Source organism: Sinohyriopsis cumingii, unplaced genomic scaffold (genome assembly GCF_028554795.1).
Source record: "Sinohyriopsis cumingii isolate HCF-2022 unplaced genomic scaffold, ASM2855479v2 utg000573l, whole genome shotgun sequence".
NCBI lineage: Eukaryota > Metazoa > Mollusca > Bivalvia > Unionida > Unionidae > Sinohyriopsis > Sinohyriopsis cumingii.
In genome coordinates this window covers 42,851-64,275 of record NW_028315911.1, presented here as the reverse complement: position 1 = coordinate 64,275, position 21,425 = coordinate 42,851, and positions in this window count along the sequence as shown.

Genomic DNA, 21,425 nt, shown 5'->3' with positions numbered 1-21,425 from the left:
AAAATATTTGCATAATTTGGGGCAAATTTCTTCCCCATGGCGGTCCCTGAAACTTGTAAATACCATTTTCCATTGAATTCAAAGTCATTGTTAACCAAACCCAGATTCAACAGTTCTAAAATTTCCAGGTCTGGTCTTTTCGGGTCGGGGTTACTCCTGAAACAACTCCTTACTGCTCCTAAGCCTGCCATGTTGTCGATATTAGTATACATGCTTTCTACTTCTAAAGTAACGAGAAGGCTGTTTTGTGGAATTTGGATATGCCTAATTTTATCTAAAAAATCGTTCGTATCTCTGAGATATGCTGGATGTTTCGTGGCTAAAGGTGCTAAAAAGGAATCTATGTATTCAGATATTCGATAAGATTCGCTCCCCACATCCGATACGATCGGTCTACCCTGTGGAATTTTGAACGGAATATACCAAGTTTCTGGTTCTTTATGAATTTTTGGCAAAGTGTACATGTGTCTCGGTCTGGGATTCTCGGGTGGGGTTAAGTAAGCTGCTTGTTTCTTATTTATGCATCTATTTTTCAATAATCTGTGTACAATCAGTATAATCTTTTTACCCGTTTCGGGATAAATCGGGTTTTGTATTTGTCTGTAATGTTTCTTATTACTTAGTTGTTGTTGTATTTCCTGTATATAATCCTCTGTGTCTAAAATGACTGTGGCCGAACCTTTATCGGCTTTTCTTATCACAATATTTGTATCTTGTTTTAGAGAATTTATGGACGCTAATTCTTCTTGAGTTAGATTTGGTTTTTCTTTATCAAATTTCCATCGTGAAATTTGTTTAAAAACTTCATCAGTAATGTTTCTAATGGTTGAAGGAAATGTAGAAAGTGGAGGGCACCATTCGCTTTTTCCCACAAACGGGACACTCACCGATTTGTTCTTTAAATGAAAGAAATGAGTTATCATCAATTTTCTAGTAAATTCTTTCACCGGTTAGGGTTAGGTTTTAAAGGCAGGATGGGAGTTTATAAACTCCCACGTGCACTAGCCTAGGGAGAATTAATCGCGTTACCTCTTTATTTTGTTTCTTATTAAAATGTCGCATAGGTTTTTGTTCTTTTGATATGCTGTAACGAGCTTTTGATGATAAATTAGGGTTAGGGTTAGGGTTAGGTTAGGTTAGGGTTAGGGTTAGGGTTTAGGGTTAGGGTTAGGGTTAGGGTTAGGGTTTAGGGTTAGGGTTAGGGTTAGGGTTAGGTTATATCTATATAAGGGAGTAATGTAGCATTACTCCAAGCACTGGCCTAAGGAGAATTACTCTAAAGACTATATACTTATAAATATATATATTTTATTACGAGGATGTATATTAAAATCCCTATGGTTGACGAATGTAAGGACATTAATTACTACTAATAGTGCTAGAACTATTCCAACCTTACCGCTAAACAAGCATATCAATAATTCGCTCCATATTGGGTTTCTGCTTGGTATCGAACCTAGGACCTCTGAATGCGAGATAAGACAACTATCGCCTGCCTGCACGTTCCAGCACCCATACTACCACGGCCACCTCCACATCACCATAAAATGATGTTTCGGTTGCCGTTCATATACGGTACTAGAACGTGCAGACACTCTCGAAACTTTAGATATATATATCGTATGTCCTAAGATACCTTGGCACTGGCAAAGTTAGGTTATATCTATATAAGGGAGTAATGTAGCATTACTCCAAGCACTGGCCTAAGGAGAATTACTCTAAAGACTATATACTTATAAATATATATATTTTATTACGAGGATGTATATTAAAATCCCTATGGTTGACGAATGTAAGGACATTAATTACTACTAATAGTACTAGAACTATTCCAACCTTACCGCTAAAAAAGCATATCAATAATTCGCTCCATATTGGGTTTCTGCTTGGTATCGAACCTAGGACCTCTGAATGCGAGATAAGACAACTATCGCCTGCCTGCACGTTCCAGCACCCATACTACCACGGCCACCTCCACATCACCATAAAATGATGTTTCGGTTGCCGTTCATATACGGTACTAGAACGTGCAGACACTCTCGAAACTTTAGATATATATATCGTATGTCCTAAGATACCTTGGCACTGGCAAAGTTAGGTTATATCTATATAAGGGAGTAATGTAGCATTACTCCAAGCACTGGCCTAAGGAGAATTACTCTAAAGACTATATACTTATAAATATATATATTTTATTACGAGGATGTATATTAAAATCCCTATGGTTGACGAATGTAAGGACATTAATTACTACTAATAGTACTAGAACTATTCCAACCTTACCGCTAAACAAGCATATCAATAATTCGCTCCATATTGGGTTTCTGCTTGGTATCGAACCTAGGACCTCTGAATGCGAGATAAGACAACTATCGCCTGCCTGCACGTTCCAGCACCCATACTACCACGGCCACCTCCACATCACCATAAAATGATGTTTCGGTTGCCGTTCATATACGGTACTAGAACGTGCAGACACTCTCGAAACTTTAGATATATATATCGTATGTCCTAAGATACCTTGGCACTGGCAAAGTTAGGTTATATCTATATAAGGGAGTAATGTAGCATTACTCCAAGCACTGGCCTAAGGAGAATTACTCTAAAGACTATATACTTATAAATATATATATTTTATTACGAGGATGTATATTAAAATCCCTATGCTTGACGAATGTAAGGACATTAATTACTACTAATAGTACTAGAACTATTCCAACCTTACCGCTAAACAAGCATATCAATAATTCGCTCCATATTGGGTTTTTGATTTGTCTTAAGAATCGTTTGGAGTAGCCCCTGTCCCTCAGAGTTCTGAATAGTGTGTTACTGGCCCTCTGAAAGTCCTCATTTCTTGTACACAGCCTGTGGAATCTAATTATTTGCGATTTAAGAATCCCCATAAATGTATGTCTTGGATGGAACGAGGATTTATGGAGCAACTGGTGTGTGTCGGTGGGTTTAAAATAGACTTTAGAGTCAAGTTTTCCAGTCTTTTCGAAATCTGGCCCTTTAAAAATGGTCGTATCTAAAAAATCTACCGAATTCTCCATTACATTTGCTTTTAATTTGACCGATGGGTGGAAATTGTTTAAAATCGAGAAGAACTGATCAAATTTTTTTCGTGAAAGTGTCCAAATCAAAAAGATGTCATCCAAAAATCTAAGGTAAACAAGTGGGAGATAATTACACTTTTTGAAAACTTCTTTCTCCCATTCGGCCATAAAAATATTTGCATAATTTGGGGCAAATTTCTTCCCCATGGCGGTCCCTGAAACTTGTAAATACCATTTTCCATTGAATTCAAAGTCATTGTTAACCAAACCCAGATTCAACAGTTCTAAAATTTCCAGGTCTGGTCTTTTCGGGTCGGGGTTACTCCTGAAACAACTCCTTACTGCTCCTAAGCCTGCCATGTTGTCGATATTAGTATACATGCTTTCTACTTCTAAAGTAACGAGAAGGCTGTTTTGTGGAATTTGGATATGCCTAATTTTATCTAAAAAATCGTTCGTATCTCTGAGATATGCTGGATGTTTCGTGGCTAAAGGTGCTAAAAAGGAATCTATGTATTCAGATATTCGATAAGATTCGCTCCCCACATCCGATACGATCGGTCTACCCTGTGGAATTTTGAACGGAATATACCAAGTTTCTGGTTCTTTATGAATTTTTGGCAAAGTGTACATGTGTCTCGGTCTGGGATTCTCGGGTGGGGTTAAGTAAGCTGCTTGTTTCTTATTTATGCATCTATTTTTCAATAATCTGTGTACAATCAGTATAATCTTTTTACCCGTTTCGGGATAAATCGGGTTTTGTATTTGTCTGTAATGTTTCTTATTACTTAGTTGTTGTTGTATTTCCTGTATATAATCCTCTGTGTCTAAAATGACTGTGGCCGAACCTTTATCGGCTTTTCTTATCACAATATTTGTATCTTGTTTTAGAGAATTTATGGACGCTAATTCTTCTTGAGTTAGATTTGGTTTTTCTTTATCAAATTTCCATCGTGAAATTTGTTTAAAAACTTCATCAGTAATGTTTCTAATGGTTGAAGGAAATGTAGAAAGTGGAGGGCACCATTCGCTTTTTCCCACAAACGGGACACTCACCGATTTGTTCTTTAAATGAAAGAAATGAGTTATCATCAATTTTCTAGTAAATTCTTTCACCGGTTAGGGTTAGGTTTTAAAGGCAGGATGGGAGTTTATAAACTCCCACGTGCACTAGCCTAGGGAGAATTAATCGCGTTACCTCTTTATTTTGTTTCTTATTAAAATGTCGCATAGGTTTTTGTTCTTTTGATATGCTGTAACGAGCTTTTGATGATAAATTAGGGTTAGGGTTAGGGTTAGGGTTAGGGTTAGGTTAGGTTAGGGTTAGGGTTAGGGTTTAGGGTTAGGGTTAGGGTTTAGGGTTAGGGTTAGGGTTAGGGTTAGGGTTTAGGGTTAGGGTTAGGGTTAGGTTATATCTATATAAGGGAGTAATGTAGCATTACTCCAAGCACTGGCCTAAGGAGAATTACTCTAAAGACTATATACTTATAAATATATATATTTTATTACGAGGATGTATATTAAAATCCCTATGGTTGACGAATGTAAGGACATTAATTACTACTAATAGTACTAGAACTATTCCAACCTTACCGCTAAACAAGCATATCAATAATTCGCTCCATATTGGGTTTCTGCTTGGTATCGAACCTAGGACCTCTGAATGCGAGATAAGACAACTATCGCCTGCCTGCACGTTCCAGCACCCATACTACCACGGCCACCTCCACATCACCATAAAATGATGTTTCGGTTGCCGTTCATATACGGTACTAGAACGTGCAGACACTCTCGAAACTTTAGATATATATATCGTATGTCCTAAGATACCTTGGCACTGGCAAAGTTAGGTTATATCTATATAAGGGAGTAATGTAGCATTACTCCAAGCACTGGCCTAAGGAGAATTACTCTAAAGACTATATACTTATAAATATATATATTTTATTACGAGGATGTATATTAAAATCCCTATGCTTGACGAATGTAAGGACATTAATTACTACTAATAGTACTAGAACTATTCCAACCTTACCGCTAAACAAGCATATCAATAATTCGCTCCATATTGGGTTTTTGATTTGTCTTAAGAATCGTTTGGAGTAGCCCCTGTCCCTCAGAGTTCTGAATAGTGTGTTACTGGCCCTCTGAAAGTCCTCATTTCTTGTACACAGCCTGTGGAATCTAATTATTTGCGATTTAAGAATCCCCATAAATGTATGTCTTGGATGGAACGAGGATTTATGGAGCAACTGGTGTGTGTCGGTGGGTTTAAAATAGACTTTAGAGTCAAGTTTTCCAGTCTTTTCGAAATCTGGCCCTTTAAAAATGGTCGTATCTAAAAAATCTACCGAATTCTCCATTACATTTGCTTTTAATTTGACCGATGGGTGGAAATTGTTTAAAATCGAGAAGAACTGATCAAATTTTTTTCGTGAAAGTGTCCAAATCAAAAAGATGTCATCCAAAAATCTAAGGTAAACAAGTGGGAGATAATTACACTTTTTGAAAACTTCTTTCTCCCATTCGGCCATAAAAATATTTGCATAATTTGGGGCAAATTTCTTCCCCATGGCGGTCCCTGAAACTTGTAAATACCATTTTCCATTGAATTCAAAGTCATTGTTAACCAAACCCAGATTCAACAGTTCTAAAATTTCCAGGTCTGGTCTTTTCGGGTCGGGGTTACTCCTGAAACAACTCCTTACTGCTCCTAAGCCTGCCATGTTGTCGATATTAGTATACATGCTTTCTACTTCTAAAGTAACGAGAAGGCTGTTTTGTGGAATTTGGATATGCCTAATTTTATCTAAAAAATCGTTCGTATCTCTGAGATATGCTGGATGTTTCGTGGCTAAAGGTGCTAAAAAGGAATCTATGTATTCAGATATTCGATAAGATTCGCTCCCCACATCCGATACGATCGGTCTACCCTGTGGAATTTTGAACGGAATATACCAAGTTTCTGGTTCTTTATGAATTTTTGGCAAAGTGTACATGTGTCTCGGTCTGGGATTCTCGGGTGGGGTTAAGTAAGCTGCTTGTTTCTTATTTATGCATCTATTTTTCAATAATCTGTGTACAATCAGTATAATCTTTTTACCCGTTTCGGGATAAATCGGGTTTTGTATTTGTCTGTAATGTTTCTTATTACTTAGTTGTTGTTGTATTTCCTGTATATAATCCTCTGTGTCTAAAATGACTGTGGCCGAACCTTTATCGGCTTTTCTTATCACAATATTTGTATCTTGTTTTAGAGAATTTATGGACGCTAATTCTTCTTGAGTTAGATTTGGTTTTTCTTTATCAAATTTCCATCGTGAAATTTGTTTAAAAACTTCATCAGTAATGTTTCTAATGGTTGAAGGAAATGTAGAAAGTGGAGGGCACCATTCGCTTTTTCCCACAAACGGGACACTCACCGATTTGTTCTTTAAATGAAAGAAATGAGTTATCATCAATTTTCTAGTAAATTCTTTCACCGGTTAGGGTTAGGTTTTAAAGGCAGGATGGGAGTTTATAAACTCCCACGTGCACTAGCCTAGGGAGAATTAATCGCGTTACCTCTTTATTTTGTTTCTTATTAAAATGTCGCATAGGTTTTTGTTCTTTTGATATGCTGTAACGAGCTTTTGATGATAAATTAGGGTTAGGGTTAGGGTTAGGGTTAGGGTTAGGTTAGGTTAGGGTTAGGGTTAGGGTTTAGGGTTAGGGTTAGGGTTTAGGGTTAGGGTTAGGGTTAGGGTTAGGGTTTAGGGTTAGGGTTAGGGTTAGGTTATATCTATATAAGGGAGTAATGTAGCATTACTCCAAGCACTGGCCTAAGGAGAATTACTCTAAAGACTATATACTTATAAATATATATATTTTATTACGAGGATGTATATTAAAATCCCTATGGTTGACGAATGTAAGGACATTAATTACTACTAATAGTACTAGAACTATTCCAACCTTACCGCTAAAAAAGCATATCAATAATTCGCTCCATATTGGGTTTCTGCTTGGTATCGAACCTAGGACCTCTGAATGCGAGATAAGACAACTATCGCCTGCCTGCACGTTCCAGCACCCATACTACCACGGCCACCTCCACATCACCATAAAATGATGTTTCGGTTGCCGTTCATATACGGTACTAGAACGTGCAGACACTCTCGAAACTTTAGATATATATATCGTATGTCCTAAGATACCTTGGCACTGGCAAAGTTAGGTTATATCTATATAAGGGAGTAATGTAGCATTACTCCAAGCACTGGCCTAAGGAGAATTACTCTAAAGACTATATACTTATAAATATATATATTTTATTACGAGGATGTATATTAAAATCCCTATGGTTGACGAATGTAAGGACATTAATTACTACTAATAGTACTAGAACTATTCCAACCTTACCGCTAAACAAGCATATCAATAATTCGCTCCATATTGGGTTTCTGCTTGGTATCGAACCTAGGACCTCTGAATGCGAGATAAGACAACTATCGCCTGCCTGCACGTTCCAGCACCCATACTACCACGGCCACCTCCACATCACCATAAAATGATGTTTCGGTTGCCGTTCATATACGGTACTAGAACGTGCAGACACTCTCGAAACTTTAGATATATATATCGTATGTCCTAAGATACCTTGGCACTGGCAAAGTTAGGTTATATCTATATAAGGGAGTAATGTAGCATTACTCCAAGCACTGGCCTAAGGAGAATTACTCTAAAGACTATATACTTATAAATATATATATTTTATTACGAGGATGTATATTAAAATCCCTATGCTTGACGAATGTAAGGACATTAATTACTACTAATAGTACTAGAACTATTCCAACCTTACCGCTAAACAAGCATATCAATAATTCGCTCCATATTGGGTTTTTGATTTGTCTTAAGAATCGTTTGGAGTAGCCCCTGTCCCTCAGAGTTCTGAATAGTGTGTTACTGGCCCTCTGAAAGTCCTCATTTCTTGTACACAGCCTGTGGAATCTAATTATTTGCGATTTAAGAATCCCCATAAATGTATGTCTTGGATGGAACGAGGATTTATGGAGCAACTGGTGTGTGTCGGTGGGTTTAAAATAGACTTTAGAGTCAAGTTTTCCAGTCTTTTCGAAATCTGGCCCTTTAAAAATGGTCGTATCTAAAAAATCTACCGAATTCTCCATTACATTTGCTTTTAATTTGACCGATGGGTGGAAATTGTTTAAAATCGAGAAGAACTGATCAAATTTTTTTCGTGAAAGTGTCCAAATCAAAAAGATGTCATCCAAAAATCTAAGGTAAACAAGTGGGAGATAATTACACTTTTTGAAAACTTCTTTCTCCCATTCGGCCATAAAAATATTTGCATAATTTGGGGCAAATTTCTTCCCCATGGCGGTCCCTGAAACTTGTAAATACCATTTTCCATTGAATTCAAAGTCATTGTTAACCAAACCCAGATTCAACAGTTCTAAAATTTCCAGGTCTGGTCTTTTCGGGTCGGGGTTACTCCTGAAACAACTCCTTACTGCTCCTAAGCCTGCCATGTTGTCGATATTAGTATACATGCTTTCTACTTCTAAAGTAACGAGAAGGCTGTTTTGTGGAATTTGGATATGCCTAATTTTATCTAAAAAATCGTTCGTATCTCTGAGATATGCTGGATGTTTCGTGGCTAAAGGTGCTAAAAAGGAATCTATGTATTCAGATATTCGATAAGATTCGCTCCCCACATCCGATACGATCGGTCTACCCTGTGGAATTTTGAACGGAATATACCAAGTTTCTGGTTCTTTATGAATTTTTGGCAAAGTGTACATGTGTCTCGGTCTGGGATTCTCGGGTGGGGTTAAGTAAGCTGCTTGTTTCTTATTTATGCATCTATTTTTCAATAATCTGTGTACAATCAGTATAATCTTTTTACCCGTTTCGGGATAAATCGGGTTTTGTATTTGTCTGTAATGTTTCTTATTACTTAGTTGTTGTTGTATTTCCTGTATATAATCCTCTGTGTCTAAAATGACTGTGGCCGAACCTTTATCGGCTTTTCTTATCACAATATTTGTATCTTGTTTTAGAGAATTTATGGACGCTAATTCTTCTTGAGTTAGATTTGGTTTTTCTTTATCAAATTTCCATCGTGAAATTTGTTTAAAAACTTCATCAGTAATGTTTCTAATGGTTGAAGGAAATGTAGAAAGTGGAGGGCACCATTCGCTTTTTCCCACAAACGGGACACTCACCGATTTGTTCTTTAAATGAAAGAAATGAGTTATCATCAATTTTCTAGTAAATTCTTTCACCGGTTAGGGTTAGGTTTTAAAGGCAGGATGGGAGTTTATAAACTCCCACGTGCACTAGCCTAGGGAGAATTAATCGCGTTACCTCTTTATTTTGTTTCTTATTAAAATGTCGCATAGGTTTTTGTTCTTTTGATATGCTGTAACGAGCTTTTGATGATAAATTAGGGTTAGGGTTAGGGTTAGGGTTAGGGTTAGGTTAGGTTAGGGTTAGGGTTAGGGTTTAGGGTTAGGGTTAGGGTTTAGGGTTAGGGTTAGGGTTAGGGTTAGGGTTTAGGGTTAGGGTTAGGGTTAGGTTATATCTATATAAGGGAGTAATGTAGCATTACTCCAAGCACTGGCCTAAGGAGAATTACTCTAAAGACTATATACTTATAAATATATATATTTTATTACGAGGATGTATATTAAAATCCCTATGGTTGACGAATGTAAGGACATTAATTACTACTAATAGTACTAGAACTATTCCAACCTTACCGCTAAAAAAGCATATCAATAATTCGCTCCATATTGGGTTTCTGCTTGGTATCGAACCTAGGACCTCTGAATGCGAGATAAGACAACTATCGCCTGCCTGCACGTTCCAGCACCCATACTACCACGGCCACCTCCACATCACCATAAAATGATGTTTCGGTTGCCGTTCATATACGGTACTAGAACGTGCAGACACTCTCGAAACTTTAGATATATATATCGTATGTCCTAAGATACCTTGGCACTGGCAAAGTTAGGTTATATCTATATAAGGGAGTAATGTAGCATTACTCCAAGCACTGGCCTAAGGAGAATTACTCTAAAGACTATATACTTATAAATATATATATTTTATTACGAGGATGTATATTAAAATCCCTATGGTTGACGAATGTAAGGACATTAATTACTACTAATAGTACTAGAACTATTCCAACCTTACCGCTAAACAAGCATATCAATAATTCGCTCCATATTGGGTTTCTGCTTGGTATCGAACCTAGGACCTCTGAATGCGAGATAAGACAACTATCGCCTGCCTGCACGTTCCAGCACCCATACTACCACGGCCACCTCCACATCACCATAAAATGATGTTTCGGTTGCCGTTCATATACGGTACTAGAACGTGCAGACACTCTCGAAACTTTAGATATATATATCGTATGTCCTAAGATACCTTGGCACTGGCAAAGTTAGGTTATATCTATATAAGGGAGTAATGTAGCATTACTCCAAGCACTGGCCTAAGGAGAATTACTCTAAAGACTATATACTTATAAATATATATATTTTATTACGAGGATGTATATTAAAATCCCTATGCTTGACGAATGTAAGGACATTAATTACTACTAATAGTACTAGAACTATTCCAACCTTACCGCTAAACAAGCATATCAATAATTCGCTCCATATTGGGTTTTTGATTTGTCTTAAGAATCGTTTGGAGTAGCCCCTGTCCCTCAGAGTTCTGAATAGTGTGTTACTGGCCCTCTGAAAGTCCTCATTTCTTGTACACAGCCTGTGGAATCTAATTATTTGCGATTTAAGAATCCCCATAAATGTATGTCTTGGATGGAACGAGGATTTATGGAGCAACTGGTGTGTGTCGGTGGGTTTAAAATAGACTTTAGAGTCAAGTTTTCCAGTCTTTTCGAAATCTGGCCCTTTAAAAATGGTCGTATCTAAAAAATCTACCGAATTCTCCATTACATTTGCTTTTAATTTGACCGATGGGTGGAAATTGTTTAAAATCGAGAAGAACTGATCAAATTTTTTTCGTGAAAGTGTCCAAATCAAAAAGATGTCATCCAAAAATCTAAGGTAAACAAGTGGGAGATAATTACACTTTTTGAAAACTTCTTTCTCCCATTCGGCCATAAAAATATTTGCATAATTTGGGGCAAATTTCTTCCCCATGGCGGTCCCTGAAACTTGTAAATACCATTTTCCATTGAATTCAAAGTCATTGTTAACCAAACCCAGATTCAACAGTTCTAAAATTTCCAGGTCTGGTCTTTTCGGGTCGGGGTTACTCCTGAAACAACTCCTTACTGCTCCTAAGCCTGCCATGTTGTCGATATTAGTATACATGCTTTCTACTTCTAAAGTAACGAGAAGGCTGTTTTGTGGAATTTGGATATGCCTAATTTTATCTAAAAAATCGTTCGTATCTCTGAGATATGCTGGATGTTTCGTGGCTAAAGGTGCTAAAAAGGAATCTATGTATTCAGATATTCGATAAGATTCGCTCCCCACATCCGATACGATCGGTCTACCCTGTGGAATTTTGAACGGAATATACCAAGTTTCTGGTTCTTTATGAATTTTTGGCAAAGTGTACATGTGTCTCGGTCTGGGATTCTCGGGTGGGGTTAAGTAAGCTGCTTGTTTCTTATTTATGCATCTATTTTTCAATAATCTGTGTACAATCAGTATAATCTTTTTACCCGTTTCGGGATAAATCGGGTTTTGTATTTGTCTGTAATGTTTCTTATTACTTAGTTGTTGTTGTATTTCCTGTATATAATCCTCTGTGTCTAAAATGACTGTGGCCGAACCTTTATCGGCTTTTCTTATCACAATATTTGTATCTTGTTTTAGAGAATTTATGGACGCTAATTCTTCTTGAGTTAGATTTGGTTTTTCTTTATCAAATTTCCATCGTGAAATTTGTTTAAAAACTTCATCAGTAATGTTTCTAATGGTTGAAGGAAATGTAGAAAGTGGAGGGCACCATTCGCTTTTTCCCACAAACGGGACACTCACCGATTTGTTCTTTAAATGAAAGAAATGAGTTATCATCAATTTTCTAGTAAATTCTTTCACCGGTTAGGGTTAGGTTTTAAAGGCAGGATGGGAGTTTATAAACTCCCACGTGCACTAGCCTAGGGAGAATTAATCGCGTTACCTCTTTATTTTGTTTCTTATTAAAATGTCGCATAGGTTTTTGTTCTTTTGATATGCTGTAACGAGCTTTTGATGATAAATTAGGGTTAGGGTTAGGGTTAGGGTTAGGGTTAGGTTAGGTTAGGGTTAGGGTTAGGGTTTAGGGTTAGGGTTAGGGTTTAGGGTTAGGGTTAGGGTTAGGGTTAGGGTTTAGGGTTAGGGTTAGGGTTAGGTTATATCTATATAAGGGAGTAATGTAGCATTACTCCAAGCACTGGCCTAAGGAGAATTACTCTAAAGACTATATACTTATAAATATATATATTTTATTACGAGGATGTATATTAAAATCCCTATGGTTGACGAATGTAAGGACATTAATTACTACTAATAGTACTAGAACTATTCCAACCTTACCGCTAAACAAGCATATCAATAATTCGCTCCATATTGGGTTTCTGCTTGGTATCGAACCTAGGACCTCTGAATGCGAGATAAGACAACTATCGCCTGCCTGCACGTTCCAGCACCCATACTACCACGGCCACCTCCACATCACCATAAAATGATGTTTCGGTTGCCGTTCATATACGGTACTAGAACGTGCAGACACTCTCGAAACTTTAGATATATATATCGTATGTCCTAAGATACCTTGGCACTGGCAAAGTTAGGTTATATCTATATAAGGGAGTAATGTAGCATTACTCCAAGCACTGGCCTAAGGAGAATTACTCTAAAGACTATATACTTATAAATATATATATTTTATTACGAGGATGTATATTAAAATCCCTATGCTTGACGAATGTAAGGACATTAATTACTACTAATAGTACTAGAACTATTCCAACCTTACCGCTAAACAAGCATATCAATAATTCGCTCCATATTGGGTTTTTGATTTGTCTTAAGAATCGTTTGGAGTAGCCCCTGTCCCTCAGAGTTCTGAATAGTGTGTTACTGGCCCTCTGAAAGTCCTCATTTCTTGTACACAGCCTGTGGAATCTAATTATTTGCGATTTAAGAATCCCCATAAATGTATGTCTTGGATGGAACGAGGATTTATGGAGCAACTGGTGTGTGTCGGTGGGTTTAAAATAGACTTTAGAGTCAAGTTTTCCAGTCTTTTCGAAATCTGGCCCTTTAAAAATGGTCGTATCTAAAAAATCTACCGAATTCTCCATTACATTTGCTTTTAATTTGACCGATGGGTGGAAATTGTTTAAAATCGAGAAGAACTGATCAAATTTTTTTCGTGAAAGTGTCCAAATCAAAAAGATGTCATCCAAAAATCTAAGGTAAACAAGTGGGAGATAATTACACTTTTTGAAAACTTCTTTCTCCCATTCGGCCATAAAAATATTTGCATAATTTGGGGCAAATTTCTTCCCCATGGCGGTCCCTGAAACTTGTAAATACCATTTTCCATTGAATTCAAAGTCATTGTTAACCAAACCCAGATTCAACAGTTCTAAAATTTCCAGGTCTGGTCTTTTCGGGTCGGGGTTACTCCTGAAACAACTCCTTACTGCTCCTAAGCCTGCCATGTTGTCGATATTAGTATACATGCTTTCTACTTCTAAAGTAACGAGAAGGCTGTTTTGTGGAATTTGGATATGCCTAATTTTATCTAAAAAATCGTTCGTATCTCTGAGATATGCTGGATGTTTCGTGGCTAAAGGTGCTAAAAAGGAATCTATGTATTCAGATATTCGATAAGATTCGCTCCCCACATCCGATACGATCGGTCTACCCTGTGGAATTTTGAACGGAATATACCAAGTTTCTGGTTCTTTATGAATTTTTGGCAAAGTGTACATGTGTCTCGGTCTGGGATTCTCGGGTGGGGTTAAGTAAGCTGCTTGTTTCTTATTTATGCATCTATTTTTCAATAATCTGTGTACAATCAGTATAATCTTTTTACCCGTTTCGGGATAAATCGGGTTTTGTATTTGTCTGTAATGTTTCTTATTACTTAGTTGTTGTTGTATTTCCTGTATATAATCCTCTGTGTCTAAAATGACTGTGGCCGAACCTTTATCGGCTTTTCTTATCACAATATTTGTATCTTGTTTTAGAGAATTTATGGACGCTAATTCTTCTTGAGTTAGATTTGGTTTTTCTTTATCAAATTTCCATCGTGAAATTTGTTTAAAAACTTCATCAGTAATGTTTCTAATGGTTGAAGGAAATGTAGAAAGTGGAGGGCACCATTCGCTTTTTCCCACAAACGGGACACTCACCGATTTGTTCTTTAAATGAAAGAAATGAGTTATCATCAATTTTCTAGTAAATTCTTTCACCGGTTAGGGTTAGGTTTTAAAGGCAGGATGGGAGTTTATAAACTCCCACGTGCACTAGCCTAGGGAGAATTAATCGCGTTACCTCTTTATTTTGTTTCTTATTAAAATGTCGCATAGGTTTTTGTTCTTTTGATATGCTGTAACGAGCTTTTGATGATAAATTAGGGTTAGGGTTAGGGTTAGGGTTAGGGTTAGGTTAGGTTAGGGTTAGGGTTAGGGTTTAGGGTTAGGGTTAGGGTTTAGGGTTAGGGTTAGGGTTAGGGTTAGGGTTTAGGGTTAGGGTTAGGGTTAGGTTATATCTATATAACGGAGTAATGTAGCATTACTCCAAGCACTGGCCTAAGGAGAATTACTCTAAAGACTATATACTTATAAATATATATATTTTATTACGAGGATGTATATTAAAATCCCTATGGTTGACGAATGTAAGGACATTAATTACTACTAATAGTACTAGAACTATTCCAACCTTACCGCTAAAAAAGCATATCAATAATTCGCTCCATATTGGGTTTCTGCTTGGTATCGAACCTAGGACCTCTGAATGCGAGATAAGACAACTATCGCCTGCCTGCACGTTCCAGCACCCATACTACCACGGCCACCTCCACATCACCATAAAATGATGTTTCGGTTGCCGTTCATATACGGTACTAGAACGTGCAGACACTCTCGAAACTTTAGATATATATATCGTATGTCCTAAGATACCTTGGCACTGGCAAAGTTAGGTTATATCTATATAAGGGAGTAATGTAGCATTACTCCAAGCACTGGCCTAAGGAGAATTACTCTAAAGACTATATACTTATAAATATATATATTTTATTACGAGGATGTATATTAAAATCCCTATGGTTGACGAATGTAAGGACATTAATTACTACTAATAGTACTAGAACTATTCCAACCTTACCGCTAAACAAGCATATCAATAATTCGCTCCATATTGGGTTTCTGCTTGGTATCGAACCTAGGACCTCTGAATGCGAGATAAGACAACTATCGCCTGCCTGCACGTTCCAGCACCCATACTACCACGGCCACCTCCACATCACCATAAAATGATGTTTCGGTTGCCGTTCATATACGGTACTAGAACGTGCAGACACTCTCGAAACTTTAGATATATATATCGTATGTCCTAAGATACCTTGGCACTGGCAAAGTTAGGTTATATCTATATAAGGGAGTAATGTAGCATTACTCCAAGCACTGGCCTAAGGAGAATTACTCTAAAGACTATATACTTATAAATATATATATTTTATTACGAGGATGTATATTAAAATCCCTATGCTTGACGAATGTAAGGACATTAATTACTACTAATAGTACTAGAACTATTCCAACCTTACCGCTAAACAAGCATATCAATAATTCGCTCCATATTGGGTTTTTGATTTGTCTTAAGAATCGTTTGGAGTAGCCCCTGTCCCTCAGAGTTCTGAATAGTGTGTTACTGGCCCTCTGAAAGTCCTCATTTCTTGTACACAGCCTGTGGAATCTAATTATTTGCGATTTAAGAATCCCCATAAATGTATGTCTTGGATGGAACGAGGATTTATGGAGCAACTGGTGTGTGTCGGTGGGTTTAAAATAGACTTTAGAGTCAAGTTTTCCAGTCTTTTCGAAATCTGGCCCTTTAAAAATGGTCGTATCTAAAAAATCTACCGAATTCTCCATTACATTTGCTTTTAATTTGACCGATGGGTGGAAATTGTTTAAAATCGAGAAGAACTGATCAAATTTTTTTCGTGAAAGTGTCCAAATCAAAAAGATGTCATCCAAAAATCTAAGGTAAACAAGTGGGAGATAATTACACTTTTTGAAAACTTCTTTCTCCCATTCGGCCATAAAAATATTTGCATAATTTGGGGCAAATTTCTTCCCCATGGCGGTCCCTGAAACTTGTAAATACCATTTTCCATTGAATTCAAAGTCATTGTTAACCAAACCCAGATTCAACAGTTCTAAAATTTCCAGGTCTGGTCTTTTCGGGTCGGGGTTACTCCTGAAACAACTCCTTACTGCTCCTAAGCCTGCCATGTTGTCGATATTAGTATACATGCTTTCTACTTCTAAAGTAACGAGAAGGCTGTTTTGTGGAATTTGGATATGCCTAATTTTATCTAAAAAATCGTTCGTATCTCTGAGATATGCTGGATGTTTCGTGGCTAAAGGTGCTAAAAAGGAATCTATGTATTCAGATATTCGATAAGATTCGCTCCCCACATCCGATACGATCGGTCTACCCTGTGGAATTTTGAACGGAATATACCAAGTTTCTGGTTCTTTATGAATTTTTGGCAAAGTGTACATGTGTCTCGGTCTGGGATTCTCGGGTGGGGTTAAGTAAGCTGCTTGTTTCTTATTTATGCATCTATTTTTCAATAATCTGTGTACAATCAGTATAATCTTTTTACCCGTTTCGGGATAAATCGGGTTTTGTATTTGTCTGTAATGTTTCTTATTACTTAGTTGTTGTTGTATTTCCTGTATATAATCCTCTGTGTCTAAAATGACTGTGGCCGAACCTTTATCGGCTTTTCTTATCACAATATTTGTATCTTGTTTTAGAGAATTTATGGACGCTAATTCTTCTTGAGTTAGATTTGGTTTTTCTTTATCAAATTTCCATCGTGAAATTTGTTTAAAAACTTCATCAGTAATGTTTCTAATGGTTGAAGGAAATGTAGAAAGTGGAGGGCACCATTCGCTTTTTCCCACAAACGGGACACTCACCGATTTGTTCTTTAAATGAAAGAAATGAGTTATCATCAATTTTCTAGTAAATTCTTTCACCGGTTAGGGTTAGGTTTTAAAGGCAGGATGGGAGTTTATAAACTCCCACGTGCACTAGCCTAGGGAGAATTAATCGCGTTACCTCTTTATTTTGTTTCTTATTAAAATGTCGCATAGGTTTTTGTTCTTTTGATATGCTGTAACGAGCTTTTGATGATAAATTAGGGTTAGGGTTAGGGTTAGGGTTAGGGTTAGGTTAGGTTAGGGTTAGGGTTAGGGTTTAGGGTTAGGGTTAGGGTTTAGGGTTAGGGTTAGGGTTAGGGTTAGGGTTTAGGGTTAGGGTTAGGGTTAGGTTATATCTATATAAGGGAGTAATGTAGCATTACTCCAAGCACTGGCCTAAGGAGAATTACTCTAAAGACTATATACTTATAAATATATATATTTTATTACGAGGATGTATATTAAAATCCCTATGGTTGACGAATGTAAGGACATTAATTACTACTAATAGTACTAGAACTATTCCAACCTTACCGCTAAACAAGCATATCAATAATTCGCTCCATATTGGGTTTCTGCTTGGTATCGAACCTAGGACCTCTGAATGCGAGATAAGACAACTATCGCCTGCCTGCACGTTCCAGCACCCATACTACCACGGCCACCTCCACATCACCATAAAATGATGTTTCGGTTGCCGTTCATATACGGTACTAGAACGTGCAGACACTCTCGAAACTTTAGATATATATATCGTATGTCCTAAGATACCTTGGCACTGGCAAAGTTAGGTTATATCTATATAAGGGAGTAATGTAGCATTACTCCAAGCACTGGCCTAAGGAGAATTACTCTAAAGACTATATACTTATAAATATATATATTTTATTACGAGGATGTATATTAAAATCCCTATGCTTGACGAATGTAAGGACATTAATTACTACTAATAGTACTAGAACTATTCCAACCTTACCGCTAAACAAGCATATCAATAATTCGCTCCATATTGGGTTTTTGATTTGTCTTAAGAATCGTTTGGAGTAGCCCCTGTCCCTCAGAGTTCTGAATAGTGTGTTACTGGCCCTCTGAAAGTCTTCATTTCTTGTACACAGCCTGTGGAATCTAATTATTTGCGATTTAAGAATCCCCATAAATGTATGTCTTGGATGGAACGAGGATTTATGGAGCAACTGGTGTGTGTCGGTGGGTTTAAAATAGACTTTAGAGTCAAGTTTTCCAGTCTTTTCGAAATCTGGCCCTTTAAAAATGGTCGTATCTAAAAAATCTACCGAATTCTCCATTACATTTGCTTTTAATTTGACCGATGGGTGGAAATTGTTTAAAATCGAGAAGAACTGATCAAATTTTTTTCGTGAAAGTGTCCAAATCAAAAAGATGTCATCCAAAAATCTAAGGTAAACAAGTGGGAGATAATTACACTTTTTGAAAACTTCTTTCTCCCATTCGGCCATAAAAATATTTGCATAATTTGGGGCAAATTTCTTCCCCATGGCGGTCCCTGAAACTTGTAAATACCATTTTCCATTGAATTCAAAGTCATTGTTAACCAAACCCAGATTCAACAGTTCTAAAATTTCCAGGTCTGGTCTTTTCGGGTCGGGGTTACTCCTGAAACAACTCCTTACTGCTCCTAAGCCTGCCATGTTGTCGATATTAGTATACATGCTTTCTACTTCTAAAGTAACGAGAAGGCTGTTTTGTGGAATTTGGATATGCCTAATTTTATCTAAAAAATCGTTCGTATCTCTGAGATATGCTGGATGTTTCGTGGCTAAAGGTGCTAAAAAGGAATCTATGTATTCAGATATTCGATAAGATTCGCTCCCCACATCCGATACGATCGGTCTACCCTGTGGAATTTTGAACGGAATATACCAAGTTTCTGGTTCTTTATGAATTTTTGGCAAAGTGTACATGTGTCTCGGTCTGGGATTCTCGGGTGGGGTTAAGTAAGCTGCTTGTTTCTTATTTATGCATCTATTTTTCAATAATCTGTGTACAATCAGTATAATCTTTTTACCCGTTTCGGGATAAATCGGGTTTTGTATTTGTCTGTAATGTTTCTTATTACTTAGTTGTTGTTGTATTTCCTGTATATAATCCTCTGTGTCTAAAATGACTGTGGCCGAACCTTTATCGGCTTTTCTTATCACAATATTTGTATCTTGTTTTAGAGAATTTATGGACGCTAATTCTTCTTGAGTTAGATTTGGTTTTTCTTTATCAAATTTCCATCGTGAAATTTGTTTAAAAACTTCATCAGTAATGTTTCTAATGGTTGAAGGAAATGTAGAAAGTGGAGGGCACCATTCGCTTTTTCCCACAAACGGGACACTCACCGATTTGTTCTTTAAATGAAAGAAATGAGTTATCATCAATTTTCTAGTAAATTCTTTCACCGGTTAGGGTTAGGTTTTAAAGGCAGGATGGGAGTTTATAAACTCCCACGTGCACTAGCCTAGGGAGAATTAATCGCGTTACCTCTTTATTTTGTTTCTTATTAAAATGTCGCATAGGTTTTTGTTCTTTTGATATGCTGTAACGAGCTTTTGATGATAAATTAGGGTTAGGGTTAGGGTTAGGTTAGGTTAGGGTTAGGGTTAGGGTTTAGGGTTAGGGTTAGGGTTAGGGTTAGGGTTTAGGGTTAGGGTTAGGGTTAGGGTTAGGTTATATCTATATAAGGGAGTAATGTAGCATTACTCCAAGCACTGGCCTAAGGAGAATTACTCTAAAGACTATATACTTATAAATATATATATTTTATTACGAGGATGTATATTAAAATCCCTATGGTTGACGAATGTAAGGACATTAATTACTACTAATAGTGCTAGAACTATTCCAACCTTACCGCTAAACAAGCATATCAATAATTCGCTCCATATTGGGTTTCTGCTTGGTATCGAACCTAGGACCTCTGAATGCGAGATAAGACAACTATCGCCTGCCTGCACGTTCCAGCACCCATACTACCACGGCCACCTCCACATCACCATAAAATGATGTTTCGGTTGCCGTTCATATACGGTACTAGAACGTGCAGACACTCTCGAAACTTTAGATATATATATCGTATGTCCTAAGATACCTTGGCACTGGCAAAGTTAGGTTATATCTATATAAGGGAGTAATGTAGCATTACTCCAAGCACTGGCCTAAGGAGAATTACTCTAAAGACTATATACTTATAAATATATATATTTTATTACGAGGATGTATATTAAAATCCCTATGGTTGACGAATGTAAGGACATTAATTACTACTAATAGTACTAGAACTATTCCAACCTTACCGCTAAAAAAGCATATCAATAATTCGCTCCATATTGGGTTTCTGCTTGGTATCGAACCTAGGACCTCTGAATGCGAGATAAGACAACTATCGCCTGCCTGCACGTTCCAGCACCCATACTACCACGGCCACCTCCACATCACCATAAAATGATGTTTCGGTTGCCGTTCATATACGGTACTAGAACGTGCAGACACTCTCGAAACTTTAGATATATATATCGTATGTCCTAAGATACCTTGGCACTGGCAAAGTTAGGTTATATCTATATAAGGGAGTAATGTAGCATTACTCCAAGCACTGGCCTAAGGAGAATTACTCTAAAGACTATATACTTATAAATATATATATTTTATTACGAGGATGTATATTAAAATCCCTATGGTTGACGAATGTAAGGACATTAATTACTACTAATAGTACTAGAACTATTCCAACCTTACCGCTAAACAAGCATATCAATAATTCGCTCCATATTGGGTTTCTGCTTGGTATCGAACCTAGGACCTCTGAATGCGAGATAAGACAACTATCGCCTGCCTGCACGTTCCAGCACCCATACTACCACGGCCACCTCCACATCACCATAAAATGATGTTTCGGTTGCCGTTCATATACGGTACTAGAACGTGCAGACACTCTCGAAACTTTAGATATATATATCGTATGTCCTAAGATACCTTGGCACTGGCAAAGTTAGGTTATATCTATATAAGGGAGTAATGTAGCATTACTCCAAGCACTGGCCTAAGGAGAATTACTCTAAAGACTATATACTTATAAATATATATATTTTATTACGAGGATGTATATTAAAATCCCTATGCTTGACGAATGT